At 34.9% G+C, this 15,951-nt stretch overlaps 1 protein-coding gene across 10 annotated transcripts in view; it reads right to left on the bottom strand.

The window, feature by feature from the left end:
* The window catches only part of ZEB1 (zinc finger E-box binding homeobox 1), a 200,938-nt gene that overhangs the window by 170,614 nt on the left and 14,373 nt on the right, over nucleotides 1-15,951 (bottom strand). For 4 of the 10 annotated variants that reach the window (XR_007456545.1, XR_007456544.1, XR_007456543.1 and 1 more), the window contains exon 1: nucleotides 2,911-3,209. The exons of 3 other annotated variants lie outside the window; for them this stretch is intronic. The gene's annotated coding sequence lies outside the window, so the exon portion shown is untranslated. Of the gene's footprint in view, nucleotides 1-2,411; nucleotides 2,517-2,910; nucleotides 4,941-15,951 lie in introns of those variants that run through there. 3 more of the 10 variants (XR_007456542.1, XR_007456546.1, XR_007456541.1) reach the window with 3 other exon arrangements.

Below are 15,951 nucleotides of genomic sequence, written 5' to 3'. Positions count from 1 at the left end.
CAGAGCTGGGAGAGTACTTAAAATCCATCTAGATTTCTGGTGAGGAAACTGAGGTCCACACAAGTGCTGTTATTAATCCAGATACCCATAATTAGTTTGTGGCACAGCACAGATTAGAAACCGTGTTTTCAGACACCATCTGGTGCTCTCTGCTCCATGTCTTCACCAGCCTCCCAAAAGGATCCTGGAATTCATACTGAAGAGTATAAAATGCGTAAGGCCTTTTGGAAAGCACTTTAGCAATATGTACTGTGAGGCTTAACAGGGTTTGCCCAATAATTCCACTCCTGGGATTCTATCTTGGGATAAACTGTCAGATAAGCTTTATATACAAATATTCTTGTTGGGTATTTATAATCAGAAAAACATTTAAGAACATATGTAGCCAATAATAAGAGGAGGTGGTATATCTACTAAAAGAACTATAATGGAGCAACTGGAAATGTTTATTAAAATTTTACAGTAGTGTTATAAAAGGAACTTTCTTATGTTAAGTGGTGCTGTGTATGTGCAGAGGGAGACAACTTAAAAAACTTATGAATGTACGCAAAACAAATGTTCTCAAATCCTTAGTTCTTCATTGAGTGACATTCATTATATTACATTAAGACTGACAAAAATAAGAGAGGAATTTTATTTTAAAGAAGAGATTATAAGGGAGAGAAAATGATCTCCAATAGATACAGCTGCCTTATTTTTAAAAAAAAATTTTTAACGTTTATTTATTTTTTGAGAGACAGAGACAGAGCATGAGCTGGGGACGGGACAGAGAGAAGGGGGAGTCACAGATTCTGAAGCAGGCTCCAAGCTCTGAGTTGTCGGCACAGAGCCCGATGTGGGGCTCGAACTCATGAACCACGAGATGATGACCTGAGCCGAAGTCGGATGCTTAACCGACTGAGCCACCCAGACACCCCCAGCTGCCTTGTTTTTCTAATTGGCATTGCACAATTCATTTTCTTTCTCCAGAACTTTATAGGGAACAAAAACCTGCACTGATAATGACTCTAGACTGAAAATAAATTTCCTAGAACCTAAATAAAACCTCAAGACCCTCCTTAAAGCTGAACTTCATTTTACTTAGGAGAATTGGAATGATTATCTTCCAAGTGATTTGAGTAGTATTTTTAAAGTCCTCTATTAACCACTAAATATCCTTTATCAAAGCTTCCAGTGATCTTCAATAGAAGCCTTTCAAACATCTCACTCTTAAAAATGTGTAAATCTTGCCTAATCTTAACCCCAAGTTTGGGGCTGAACTAGAAGACGCAGAGTCTGAGGACAGAAAACCATTCTGTGCATCTATCATCAACCAGACAGTGCAGAAAAAAAAGTGCAAAGGATATTAATATTATTTAAGACTCAAAAGTCTGATAACACACTTATTTATTCTGTAACCTATAGTGAAAGAAGACCTGACAATTGACATTACTGAACATGCATGACATGTGGCAGAAACAGGACACAAATGGGACTTATGTGAATGTTGACAAAAGTTATTAAGCTTGTAAAAGCTTCTTTTTATAATCAGCTAAAGAGACAGTAAAAAATGTTTATTTTTTTTCTAACAGGATTTTGTTCTGTTTTAGTTACTGTTTCACTACTTTCTTCAGTAAGTGCTCTGTTCTTGATTTATCAAGACATATTAGATAAAAACATTCAAATGCCTTATCTATCTCAAAAAGAGAAAAAGGAAAATGGATATGTGGAAGTTCCACTTATATGTTTACTTTTTGCCAAAAGAAATAGTTATCCTCAAACCCATTTAATTTAAGATAGATTATTAAGGAAAAATGCTAAAACATCTTAAAAGGCACTGTTTCAGTCACATTTTAAGTAAGAAACTCACATCATTCTATCTTTATTTTGGGTCTAAGGTTTCCATATATCAACAACTCTCTTATACGCTCTTGCTATTTAGTCTCCCTAACTAGGATTCTGAAAAATTGTCTGGTTCCTAAAAATAACCTGAAGTAGCTGAAACACCCACGTTGGCAAGAAATTTCCCATAATTCCTATTTGTAGGAAGGTCAGAGTCTCTCACACAAGTCACTGAACAGTGTTTCTTCTGAAATAAAGTGGCTGAGGTAGAGTGAACAAACTGTAAAGTTAACTAGTAGTTCTGTCATATAGTCCCCTGTAACCTCCTCACATTTTAACAATGACTGTTCCCACTTTTAAACAACTAAACCCAGTAAGGAAATTGTACCTTCCACCTCTAACTAGCTCTGTGAACTACACCAAATCACGTAACTTTCTGAGCTTCTCAGTTCCTTCTATAAAATGACCAGACCAAATGGGTTTCTTTAACTCCCTTTCCAATTTAAAAATCTGTATTTCATTTCTCTCAGTCTTTTTCAAATCCTTTTCAAAAGTGGTAAGGCACTTGGAGTAAAAGAAAACATTCTCACCTTTCTGCGACAGCCTGCACAGAAAAGTTTTCTGGGCTTTCCCAGCATTTTCAAAAACCTCCTGAAGATCTAGAGAAGTTGATTTCCCTGGTAACATGATGATTCCTATAAACGAATAAGGTTGTCTCTGCTAAAAACCTTTGATCATTCTCCTTGTAGGCTACTAGTCACTAAGGTCTTCTGCTTAGTCAAAATAAATACCATTACCCATAATAGGGTTTCTCTCCCATATAAGGTGTTAAGATTTTGTTTTGTTTTGTCTTTATACATTTTTGGGAAACATCAAGGCTTCTGGAAAGTAGTTTTGTATAGCTGGACAACCTATAGCACACTGGGTCTATATTCACCATATTAGCTAAAGAATGTGACAAACTCCGAGAAAAAATTAATTTTAGGTTATCAGTCTACTTTACTGTAACTGAAACAATTCTCAAGGGTAAAATTAATGTTTCTATTTTAAACAGCCTTAATGGAACTTATTACATTATATAATACAAACCTCCAAAACTGTTTTCATATATCACAATGTCTGCTTTAATCTTCAGCTAAATGAATTTATAGATAAATGGAGTGACTTCAAAGCCCTGTAAATGAAAAGACCAGTCAACAAAAATGCCTAAATCGTTTAGTGAAATGCTTGTGGATTTGTATATTTAACATGTTACTGGTTAATCTTGGCTTAACCACCTCCACAACTCACTTCTCCCCCCACCAAATTATTAAAATCCAAACACTTTCTTTTGGTAGAAAAATCTTCTATCTTCGAGTAAAGTCTAGACAGATCTTTAAATACTTTGATTTTCTATGTTCTACAATATTAAAATTATTGGACATCACCTCCTGTAATACTTTTCATTAATTTAAGTTTCTATATTTCTTTATTAAATCTGTTAAAAGACCATATAATCACTAAGCACTGATTCAGTAAAACAACCAAAAAAAAAATTAGTTAAGTTTTCAACCATTCCATAACTCCAGCTCAGTATGTTCCAAATAACCCTGAAAAAGCCTAAATGTCCAAGTTAGCAAGAAATTTCCTACAATCCTCATCTAAAAGGCGGTAAGGGTCTTTTCACGCCAGGCGCTGAATGGAGCTTTTCTTCTGAAACAAAGTGCCTGAGGTACAGAGAACAAACTGTAAAGGTAACTGGTTCTTTTGTCATATGATTCCCTACAACCTTCTCATATTTTAACAATTAATGACTGTTCACGGCTCCTAATCAATTATAACCAGTAAGATTTAGTAGCTTCTGCTACTAAAAGTCATGTGAACTTAAGCATTTTCTTAATTTTCAAACAGATTATCAGAACCTGAGAAAGTTAAAAAGAATAAGATCTGCAAATTTTCAATTTTCATTACTGTAAAACTGAAATACTAACTTAATACTAAATATTTACTTAAGTATATTTACGTACACATTTTCTATTTTAGAGTTGACAAAATTTATACAGAAAAGCATAATTAATACATACTATACACATACTTGAACACATGAAAAACCTTGTATGATATTAACTACTATGAGACAATCTACTCTTATTTACTGATAACGGAAAAGTGCGATATTTCCAAATACAGTGCCTTGATTTAATTTGTCAGTTAATGTGCCTATAACAGGGTACTTGGATCAAATGGGAACCAGAAGTACCAACCAGGAACCCACCTAATCTGCTTTTATTAATGTACGGAAATCAATAGGGCCCAGTGAGGCTGCAGGGAAAGTATGAAGCAGACGGCAAGTCCACCTCCATTCACACCTTCTCAGTAAGGACTGTCACCCCAGCCCCCAACAAATCTCTATAACAGAAAAAGATAAACGGGATTATGCCAGGTTGACCCCAAGCTTTGTTCTCCTCCTCAAGACACATTCAACAAAAAGATCTAAACACACATCTGATTTGACAAGCATTTAGAAAGAAGGAGGTGAAAGTGAAATCATACTTGATGCATTCATGGGTTCTGTGTCAAAGGTCATGTAGCAGTATTTCGGTGGCTGCTTACTAAGATCTGAAGTGGGCAAAGCATGGAGAACCACAAAACATAGTATATCCGCTCTAAAAGGCACCTTGGAAATCATCTCTTCCAACCTCTTCATTGTACAAACATACTTTATAAGATATTTGATTAACTGTGAATTTCCTAACAGCTCTTCAGAGGGTGATACTTATTTGTGGGAAAGACACATACATATACCCACAAAAAGATCAGCAGGTACAACTATACAATGGCAAAATGAAAAATTCTTTAATTCCAAGTCTATGCTTTAATATAAGTAATTAAATTTTTGGTTTAACACACTCTTATATACTGGGTTTTTATGTTTTTCTGAAGGAAAATACTCAAGGACAGGAATTACAATGCTATCAGAATATATGAAAAAAATTAGAGCCTTTTAAAGTAAATGAAATAGGAGATTGAATAATCTTTTTAAAATGAAACAGAATTGATTGTTCAAACATTGATTCAAACATTCTGAAAATGTTCAACTTAAAATGTTAACCATAATTTAGTGCTAAAATAAATTTTACTTTTTTCTCTGCCACAATGTAATGTAGAAAGAAAGCTCTGAAGAGAAACAAAAGCATTCAAAAAGAGACTTGGGGGCGGGGGAGGGTAAAAGGGTCAGCAAGAGAACTGGGAACAAATGACAATGCACTGGGCAGTGCAGAAGATTTAGAAGAGCAAGTGAATTTTGTTTTTATCATCTTTGGGATGTGTACTCAACAGCTACCAAACAAAAAGCGGTGAAGCCGTGCTGCTATGAATTAAAAAATTTAGCTCTACTACTCTATTAAGAAAAGCGTGGAAGTTTTTGTAGAGGACAAATGTAACACAGAGAATTCAATCTTAAGTGTGGCTGCAATACCAGGCAAAATTTTAAACATTTGTATTTATATTCTGAATACTTTCAAAGTTTTCCAATAAGATTATCCAAATGACATTCATCTATTCCACTATTGTTCCTCATCTACACATCTCCATGTAACACCTCTTTATTTATTAAAGACTGTATCATAATCTTCCTTTCTACCCAAACTCTATTGTATTCTTAGAATCTTTCAACATCTACAAATACACCCACAGAACTTCAACAATGAACATTTTCTACTCAACTCTATTCCTAAGACCTGACCCTTTGTCGTCACCCAGAATAATCTCCAACTCAACAAACTGTAAACGCCAACATGGAACTCTCTGACAAGACTTCCTCTTCTATATCTCCCTGCCTTCATTTCTACTATACCCCATAGAGTGCTTCAGTCCTAGAATCCCTCAGGTTTTTGACCAGCTCCCTCTCCTAGACTCATGTCCTTCCCTACTACCTCTGCCACTAAATAGCATTAATTAATTAACCTCTCCTTACTCAGTTTCCATATCTGTATAATAATGTTCTTTATGCTTATTCAGCAAGCATTTGAGCCCATTCTGTATTACAGGCACTGAGAATACAGACAGACTATAAAATAAACCTCCTGGCTTCATGGAACTTACATTCTAGGACTGAGGTTTTACCAGGCTGGTTGCGAGGATTAAATGAGTTAATATTTATAAAGAATAATGCATAGCACGTAATATGCAACATTTGTCATAGCTTATCATCTAAACTGCTCTAAATTCAACACCTTAATTTCCCTAAACTCATAACTTTTCACTGTACCAGCCTGGTAAAATCTCAGTCTTAGACTAATACTACATTCTGATCTCCATCACTTATTTAGGCTATAGACGGCATCTAAGCAAATCACATCTATATTGAGTTGTTCCGTTAAAAGTGTGTAGTTTCTAGTCTCAGCTGGCTGAGATCCACAAGCTGGCTCAATGATTCTTTCATCTGTTTTTGGTTAGCTCCTTCTTTCCTTTGTAGGGCTTCTTTCTCTCTGATTGACTCTGAAACCTTTATGCTCCCCAAGATCTTGTCTTTTGCCTTCTTTTATTTTCTTCTCAGCCCATTTACTCTCCTATATATGGTCCCATGGTTTCTATCCCAGAGTCCCCAGTCACATCCCACAGCATTAGATTCAAAAGGTCAATTGCCTTGTTAGACCTCCCACACTAGATATTTTACTACCATCTCAAAATACCCTACACTAATCTCCTTAACCTTCTAAATTGATTCTTACTCATGTATTCTCTCTTTGTTTGGTATCATCATTATCCATACACTTGCCCCAGCTAGGAACTCTGGACTTAAACTTGTCTACTTCTCCCCCATTGGCCATTTCTAAGTACCAAGTTCTAATGAATTTACAATTTACCAACAACAAATGTAAGGAGTCCGAAATCTGTTCCCTTTTCTCCATTTCTATCAACACAGCCCACTTTAAGCCCCCATCAGCTCTTGTTTAGCCAACTATTTCATAAATGCCTTCCCTGCCTCCAATCTTTTCCCCTTAACTTTATCATTCACAACAGCTACCAGAGTATTCTATTAAACCTAACTACAACCAAATCAGGTCCCTGCTTAAAAGTCTTCAATGGCTTCCCAAAGCCTAGAAAGAGACAGAAATTCAAGATCCTAAACATGGCATAAAAATCCCTCCATAATCTGGTTCCATACCTCTCCATCATTCTTTTTTAACTTTTTTTAAAACTTATTTATTTATTTATTTATTTTTGAGACAGAGAGAGACAGAGCATGAATGGGGGAGGGGCAGAGAGAGAGGGAGACACAGAATTGGAAGCAGGCTCCAGGCTCTGAGCCATCAGCCCAGAGCCTGACGCGGGGCTCGAACCCATGGACCATGAGATCATGACCTGAGCTGAAGTCGGACGCTTAACCGACTGAGCCACCCAGGTGCCCCTCAATCATTCTTTTTTTAATGTTTACTTATTTTTGAAGGAGAGAGAGAGAACGTGAGTGGGGGGGGGGGCAGAGAGAGACACACACACAGAATCCAAAGCAGGCTCTGGGCTTTGAGCTGTCAGCACAGAGCCCAATATGGGGCTCGAACCCAAGAACCGTGAGATCACGACCTGAGCCGAAGTTGGACGCTCAACCGTTCAACACTGAGCGACCCAGGTGCCCCCCCCCCGCCCCGCATTGTTCTCTGTCCCTTATCTATACTCCTACAACACACATATGCTTATACTTCCAGAATACGTCATGATGTTTCTTACCAATGTGCCTTTGCTCTTGTCCTCCCCTAGTTGGTCCTCTGCTCCCATTCGCATTTCCCTCACCTCCGTTTTTCCCTGTCTCTTTCTCTGATCCTTTAACATGTAGTTCAGACATGATCTCTTCCCTTAATGCTTTCTTTGATCATTCTTCCCACTTCTCTACATTACAGTGACTGTACTGTACTACAGTATCTGTTTTTGTGATTCCATCCATATCTGAGCTCTGTAAGTGCAGAACCCCGGTTTTATCCAATGCTGTATCCCTAGAAATTAGCACAGTGACTACAACACAGTAGGCCATCATTAAATGTTTGTTACGTTATACTAGCTTATCGCATGCCAAGAATAAGTCACCAAGTACCAAATGTAAAATTATACAAAACTGAAAATGAAAAGTTAGGTGATTTACTTATCTTTTCTGATTGTTAAGTGCTATTACTAAAATGTTATCACTGGGTCTCAAAGATTAGCTACTGCTCCATCCAACAAAAACTAGACTTTTTAAATTGCTATAGTTTATCCTCCAAATGGTTCAAGTGTGTACTGAAAGAGTAAGTTAATAACTTATAAAATGTATTCCTAAGTATTCTGATATCGGAAAGGTATCGTGTGCCAAAGGCAGGATGTACTTGGTAGAGAAAGGGAGTGACAACATGGAGACTTGCAGCCACAGATTAGATAATGTGACCATACTAGAGGACTCATTTGACCCAATTTTAAAGGAAAAACAATTAATACAAATTCCTCTAGTCCTTAAATTAACACACACAAATAAATAAAAAGATATAATCAAGAAATACTGCTCACTTTCTGAGAAACATTTCATGAAGGTTATTGCCCAAAATCTTGAAGGCTATTTCATGAAGCAATAGGGTATAATATACTCCCTATGTTGAGATGGATTAATATAAAATAATTTAAAATATGATATATTATATGACATAGCCTTCCTGGTTGAGAAGTGGGCAAAACAAATACCAGATGTGGATGGAACATTGTTATAATTACCCAGAATTCTTTGTGAGCATCTCAAATTACCTAAAGAGCTATAAACTGGTGTACATTCATATGTGTTCTTAAAAAATAAGTATCTTTCTTCAACTGCAAGAGCTTTCTTTATTTAAATGTAAATAACTGTTTTAAATATGCTACATATATGCTTAATCTTACAAAATAAAAACAGGCCACTAAAGTAAATTAAGTAGGAAATACTGTCTCTTTGAAGAATCTCTGAAAGTGTACTTAGGCCATTATACAGAGTTGCAGCTCTAAAGGAAAAATCAGTAACAGTCATGTGTTTTGACTGATAAAACCATGCATCACTGAAAGTTAGGCTATCTGAAGTAGCTGACAAAAAGCCACACACAAAAAGCTGAAATTTTTAGAGACAATATGTATCATGAGCATATAGCTATATAGAGTGAGTTCTCTTAAGAACCTCTAAAGTAAAGGCTCCAAGTAGGAATAGGAGTTGACCCATGGAAAGACTTCCATGTAGTTACAAAACCTTGAATTTATATAGAAATTTCTGTAAGCTAACATCACATTCTCAAAAAAGTCTGACCCTCAATGGTAAAGAGCCATAGCTCTAAAGGATTTGTCTGATTCTTCTCTCTTTACCCCTGGGGCTTCTTCATAAATCACAATTGTCTAATTTTCTCTACCCGCAGTCTATTTTACTATAGGAATTTTCCAAAAGTATCATGTCAACATCCCTGAACATTGCTTTCCTAAATGAATACATGCTCCTGTTAAACTTTCTGATTTTTTTTTTAAATTAATGTTTATTTTTGAGAGAGAGAGAGAAAGAGACAGAGCACAAGCAAGGGAGGGGCAGAGAGAGGCAGGGACACAATCTGAAACAGGCTCCAGGTTCTAAGCTGTCAGCACAGAATTTGACACGGGGCTCGACCCCATGAACTATGAGATCACGACCTGAGCCGAAGTCTGACACTTAATCGACTCAGCCACCCGGGCATCCCTATACTTTCTGATTTTAAATTATGACTCCATGAACTTACCTTAAGAATAAGAAAGAGAGATCACTATCATCATTTATGTATATGGTCATATCTGCAATTAGACTAACAGGTACTCTTACCTATATACTTTTCTCATCCCATGAATATATGGACATAAGTTTCATTTAAGAGTAAAAATTAAAACGGTGTTGAAAAATATATCAATTGCGGATATTATTTTTTACATTCTTGCATAAAAGAAAGGGAATTACATAATCATTTCATCATTGTATGACAATATACTAGCAACCTTTAAAAACAGTATCCTATTTATTAAAGAATATTAAAAAAGATGGCATATTCCCCTTAGAGATCTACTTCACATTGTCTTTTACGGCTTAGAAGTTAAATGCACAGTATGGAGTCAGGATGCCTACATTTGAATACAAGCTCCATTTGTGACCTGAGACAACCAGGTCTCTCTGTGCCTTAGTTTCCGCACCAATACTATAAGGAAACAGTATTTTCCTCATAGGGTTTTCATGCAGATTAAATGAGTTAATATTTTTAAAGTGCTTTGAATAGCGACTGACATAGAAACACTATTAAGTGTTTGATAAATAAAACAAAATGGTAATATCCTGAAACAAAATGTTATGCCCACAAATGCATTGTAAGAATAAAAGGTATCATATATGTTTTAAGTTAGAAAAATATAAGGTAAGGCAATACTCTTCTCAAACTTCTTAAAATGTGGCCAATAAATAGGAAATCTATGAAGGTACAAAACCATATACATTTAGTGCTTAGAAAAATGTAAAAAAATTAAAATTGTCTATATGCCTTGAAACAAACTAATACATCATGGAGTATCTCACAACCAGGGATAGAAATTATTATGCTCTATTAAATACAAAAGTAGTATTAAAAACAGCCCCGAAATTGACTACATTTGAGAATTCACAGAGGTTAAATATAGGTCTTTAGGAAACATACAGCAAATACCGCATTCTCCCCCAAATTATGCACCTTTTATTTTCCAGTTACTATTTTCAATTATTATCAGTAAATATTATTATCATTACTCTTACCTCTTGTATGTATTCTGTGTTCCTCCCCAAACTCATGTTATTCACTCATCCCTAAATTTTATATTTATAATTTCCTTTAGAGCTGTACTATATTTGTATTCTTAAACAATCTATTATTTCATTTTTGATGTTCTTGAATTTTATATTAATGGAACAATGTTGTATACTCTTCTATGATTTTTTCCAATGTTATATTCCTGAGATCTCAGACCCAAGTTGCTGGAATTCATTCATTTTCAGAATTGTCCAACATTCCATTGAATGAATATACCACTACTCATCCTACTACTGATAGATATTTGAGTTGTTTTTGGTGTTGTTTTATTATTATGAACAGTGTTATATTAACAACTATATACATCACTTGATCATCTGTATAAAGGTTTCTCTAAGACATATTTAGGAACAGAGATATGGATCATAGTGTATGGGCATCTTCAACTTTATTTAACAATGCCACTTTTTTCCTGCTGGGTGTACCACTTACGTTACCACCTGAACTGCCTAAGTGTTCCAGTTGCTCCATACTCATGTGAACCGCAATGCCATTTGGCCTTGAATTTTTGAAAATCTAGGAGGCATGAAACCTTTTCACCGTGGTTTTACTTTGCATTTCTCTGATTACAAATGAGGTTCACTATCTTATGTTTATTGGCCAAATGAGTTTATTTTTTTATGAAGTACACATTCAACTCCTTTACCCAGTTTTCTATTAAGTTATTATTTTTATTTTACTGTGTGGAAGATGTTTACATGTACTAAATATTAATCCCCACTCTGTGGTATCTATTGGTGAAAATAAATTATTAATTTTGGTTAAGTTATATTTGTCAATCTTTTGCATTCTGTGTTTTATGCATTTTTATCTTATTCAAAATCATGAAAACATTCTCCTCTATTATCTTTAGAAAGTGTTTTACCGTAACTATATATTTACCTTACCTATAGATTCATATCTATAATCCAGTTCAACTAACTTCTCTAAATAATATGAGATAGTGGCCCAACTCATTTTTTGCCACTTAATTAACCAACTACCTCAATTATTGAAAGAACTGTTTCCACTGACTGGCAATGCCAATGCCATTAAAGATAAAGTTCCTTATTAAAGCATTTCTCTTGGGGCGCCTGGGGGTCAGACTCTTGGTTTTGGCTCAGGCCATGATCTCACAGTTCATGAGTTTGAGCACCACAACAGGCTCTGTGCTGGCGGTGTGGAGCCTGCTTGGGATTCTCTCTCTACCCCTCCCCCACTTGCTCTCTCTCAAAATAAATAAATTAAAAAAATTTTTTAATTAAAAAATATTTTTCAGGGTGCCTGGGCGGCTTAGTTGGTTGAGCGTCCGACTTCAGCTCAGGTCATGATCTTGCAGTTTGTGAGTTCGAGCTCTGTGTCAGGCTCTGTGCTGACAGCTTAGAGCCTAGAGCCTACTTCAAATTCTGTATCTCCCACTCTCTCTGACCCTCCCCTGCTTGCACTCTGTCTCTCTCTCTCTCTCTCTCTCTCTCCTCTCTCTCAAAAATAAACATTAAAAAAAATTAAAAAAATATTTTTCTTTGTGAGAATATTTTTCCTTTATAAGACTATTCAATTGTCTATTCCTTCTTGAGCTAATATGAGCTATGTTTTTCTAGGCATTTGTCTATCTGATATAAGCTTTCAACTGTACTAGCAAAAAGATGGCTATTCGTGAAACATCTGTAGTAACATCCCCTTTTTCATTCAAGACAGTGCTTTGTGATTTCTTCTCCCTTGATTAATCTTGCCAAGTTTTAAATTTTTTTAGTCCTTTCAAATAATCTATTTTTAGCTTCATTGTTTCCTCTCTGATTTACTTTTATTTTCTATTTCATTAATTTATATTTACTTTTTGCTTCAATTAGGGGAGTATTCTTTTAGTCACCTCTGATTTTTAAGAATACAGTTGTTTTTCTGCATTTATTCCTTTAATGTAAGCATTAAAGTCATACATTTCCATAAAGTATCAGCTTAGTTTATCACACAAGTTCTGATATATAATATTTTACTACTGTTAAATTACATTTTCTAATATACATTAAAAGTTTTTCCTTAACCCAAGAGTTATCTGTAAATAATACATCTCAATTTCCAAACATACAAGAAAATTATGGTGTTAACTTACAGTTAATGTCATTTTAAACAGACAAACAAGTATAATGCCAATCCACTGAAATTGTAAAAACTGGCTGTATTTGACCAGAATGTTATCAATTTTTGTAAATATCTCTTACGTGCTTTTAAAGTTTTTAAAAATATTATGAGATGCAGTGTTCCCTAAAATGTCCATTACAGCAAGCTTTTAAATCTTGTTATTAAAATTGTTTATATTTTTTATTTTTCTCTGCTTATTGCAATATTTACTAAGAAAGATGATTTTAAATAATTCACAATGCTGATTATTTGCGTATTGCTTCTATGGTCCTATTTTTTTGCTTAATATATTTTCTAAGTATATTATCAGGTACATACCAATTTAGAATTATCATTCCGTTTACTATTATTTAGTGACCCTTACTCTCTAGGGTAGTTTTTCCACAAAGCCAACTTTAGATGATATTAATGTAACCATGTAACACAACCTCTCTTTCTTTATTGTAAAGTATATCTTTTTACATCCTTTCTATTTTCAAGTTTTCTATATCTTTTTAATGGTATGTTTTTTTATAAGTAGTATGCATCTATATTTTGTCATTTTATCCAATCTGGCAATCAGCTTCTGTTAACTGGAGCACTTTGTCAGTTTTTATGTATGAATTACTAATACATTTGCATCTAATACTAATCTCATTTTGTGCTTTTCACTTGTCTTTTTTCTATGTTTTTTTCTCCTTTTCCTTCCTTTTTTTCTTTCTTTTTCATTTTTTCTCATTCTATTTTCCTCCTCTACTGGTTTGAAAAACATACATACTATTTCCAGATTTTCATTTCTTGTATCAGAATTTTAACATGAATCACAGCTTACCAAAATCTACAGCTAATTAATACTTTTACCCTCCTTCCAGGTTTTATACAGTGTTTTTCTATACCTACCCATATTTACCACTTCCTATATTCTTTATCTTTACATCTCAGACCTTCCATCAGTAACCACTTTCCTCATCTGTGAGGCTATGGTGATCAGAAACTCAGAGAACATAATGGCAGAAGTAGGACCACTACTGTTACCTGACTTCCGACTCAACCACATACACTAGGGCAGATGGAAATCCCCAACCTCTAGACAACTCAGGTGAACACGAACAAGATGGACGTTAGTGTGACCATGAAACCTTAAAATACCTAACACCTTGCTTCCTCCACTTATTAGACTCTTAATATAATAGACACTCAAAATCTGCCTCTGCCTTACTTTTCTGAACCATTTTTGAAGTTGGTACAGTAAAACTCCACATCTATCTATAATGAAAATAAAAGGATGATGCTCCCTGCCCCCAAAAATCAGCTTGATGTGGCAGAAATTTAAATTACATTGCATTTTATGACCATTAAGTTTTATTATTGTAACACATAATATGTAAGTTAAGCATATAAAGTACAAATAAATACTAGTAAAGTAAGGTTAAGTTTTAAAGTTTTGATTAAAAACATTTAGTACATAACATAAAGAACACAAAAGCCCCTTAAGATACAAATTAGGGCACATGTAAAGTATTTAGAAAACTGGTATATAAATAAGACATCACTTTTACGTAAAAATTATTAACTGAGAGGTCGAAATATGATAAAGTGTATTTCTGCAGCACTTGGTCTAAAAAAAAAAGCATGGTCTTTTATCTGTGCATTTTGTAACATATAGTGTAACTCCCAAAAAGGCTTGGATGCTTTTGTTCAACAAGAAAAATATGTATCAGGCCTACAGTTATTTTCAAGGAGAAATATTCAGGTAACTAAAGTTTTATTTTATTTGGAATCTGAAGTTTTGTAGATGCCTAGTTATTTCTTTTATTTTTTTTTTATTTTGCTTTTAATTTTTTTTTTTAACGTTTTATTTATTTTTGAGATGGAGAGACAGAGCATGTATGGGGGAGGGTCAGAGAGAGGGAGACACAGAATCTGAAACAGGCTCCAGGCTCCGAGCTGTCAGCACAGAGCCTGACGCGGGGCTCGAACTCACGGACCGCGAGATCATGACCTGAGCTGAAGTCGGCTGCCCAACCGACTGAGCCACCCAGGCGCTCCGATGCCTAGTTATTTCAATGCAAACAATATAATAGCCAGCTTACTTATTAGTCTCTTTTATCATAGGCAATCAGTTACCAGAGATCATGCCAGCCAAAAGAATGACAAAGATTTTCTAACTGTATTTATTAAATATCTGTAACAGAGAACTGATATCAAAGTACATATAACAGGTTCCATAAGATGGAGCTCTACACAGAACCATTAAGTGCCAGAAATAACCCAGAAACTTGTCTACTATTAATAAACTCAAAGGATTTTACATGCATGGAGAGCCATACTTAATGGCAGTAATACCGTCTTATTCCATGGGACTATAAGTATACAACACATCTCTATGAGCTGTGACTTAATGATTTGGAAAAAGGAAAAATAAGTGAAAACATAATTCCTTATAATAGTGCAGAGTTCAGAATAGGAACCCACTCTAACCAAGGCCACTTTTGCTTGTAGTAAAGTTTTGCAATGATACTGATGATAATGGTAGAAGCGGTGTGGTGGCAGTGCCATTTTAGAGCAATTACTATGTGCGTCTATTATCATTATAGTATATGTAAGCAAAAACTTAGGAAAGCAAAACAAATCAGCTTATACTTCTACAGTTTTTCATACTTTTAGTAAAGCATGTATATTCTTGAATTTTTAATCATTTAAAATTTAATACATAAAGAAAATAAGATGATGAATTATATAATTATAATCAAGTCATCCCCTGCTTCAAGACCTTTGGCAAGTCCTCAACATTTCCAAGACAGAATCCAATGATGGCAATATAAAGCTGGGTTTTTTTTTTTTTTTCCATTTGCTTCCTAACTAATTCTCCAGCTTTATGTTTAGCCATTTCTCTACTCACCCCAGAGAGTTCAACCAAACCTGTGACTCGCATGTGACAATATATGTGTATGTGTGTCATATGCTTTTGCACATACTGTTTTCCCTATCTGGAGTATTATTTTCCACATTTTCACTAAGATAATCCACACGAATCCTTTAAGATTTGGCCATCCCCTCTATGCATATGGAACAGAATATCACATCAGATACCAAACTATATTCTAAAGGTTTGTTTTCTTGCCCCCCCCCCACCTAGTATACTTTAAGCTCTTTAAGGTAAGAAACTGCATTTTTCATCTTTAGAGTCTTATTGCCTAGCACACAGCAATCCATC

This window comes from Panthera uncia, chromosome B4 (genome assembly GCF_023721935.1).
Source record: "Panthera uncia isolate 11264 chromosome B4, Puncia_PCG_1.0, whole genome shotgun sequence".
Taxonomy (NCBI): domain Eukaryota; kingdom Metazoa; phylum Chordata; class Mammalia; order Carnivora; family Felidae; genus Panthera; species Panthera uncia.
Note: the sequence above shows the minus strand (reverse complement) of the source record. Positions and strands in the feature narration are given on the sequence as shown.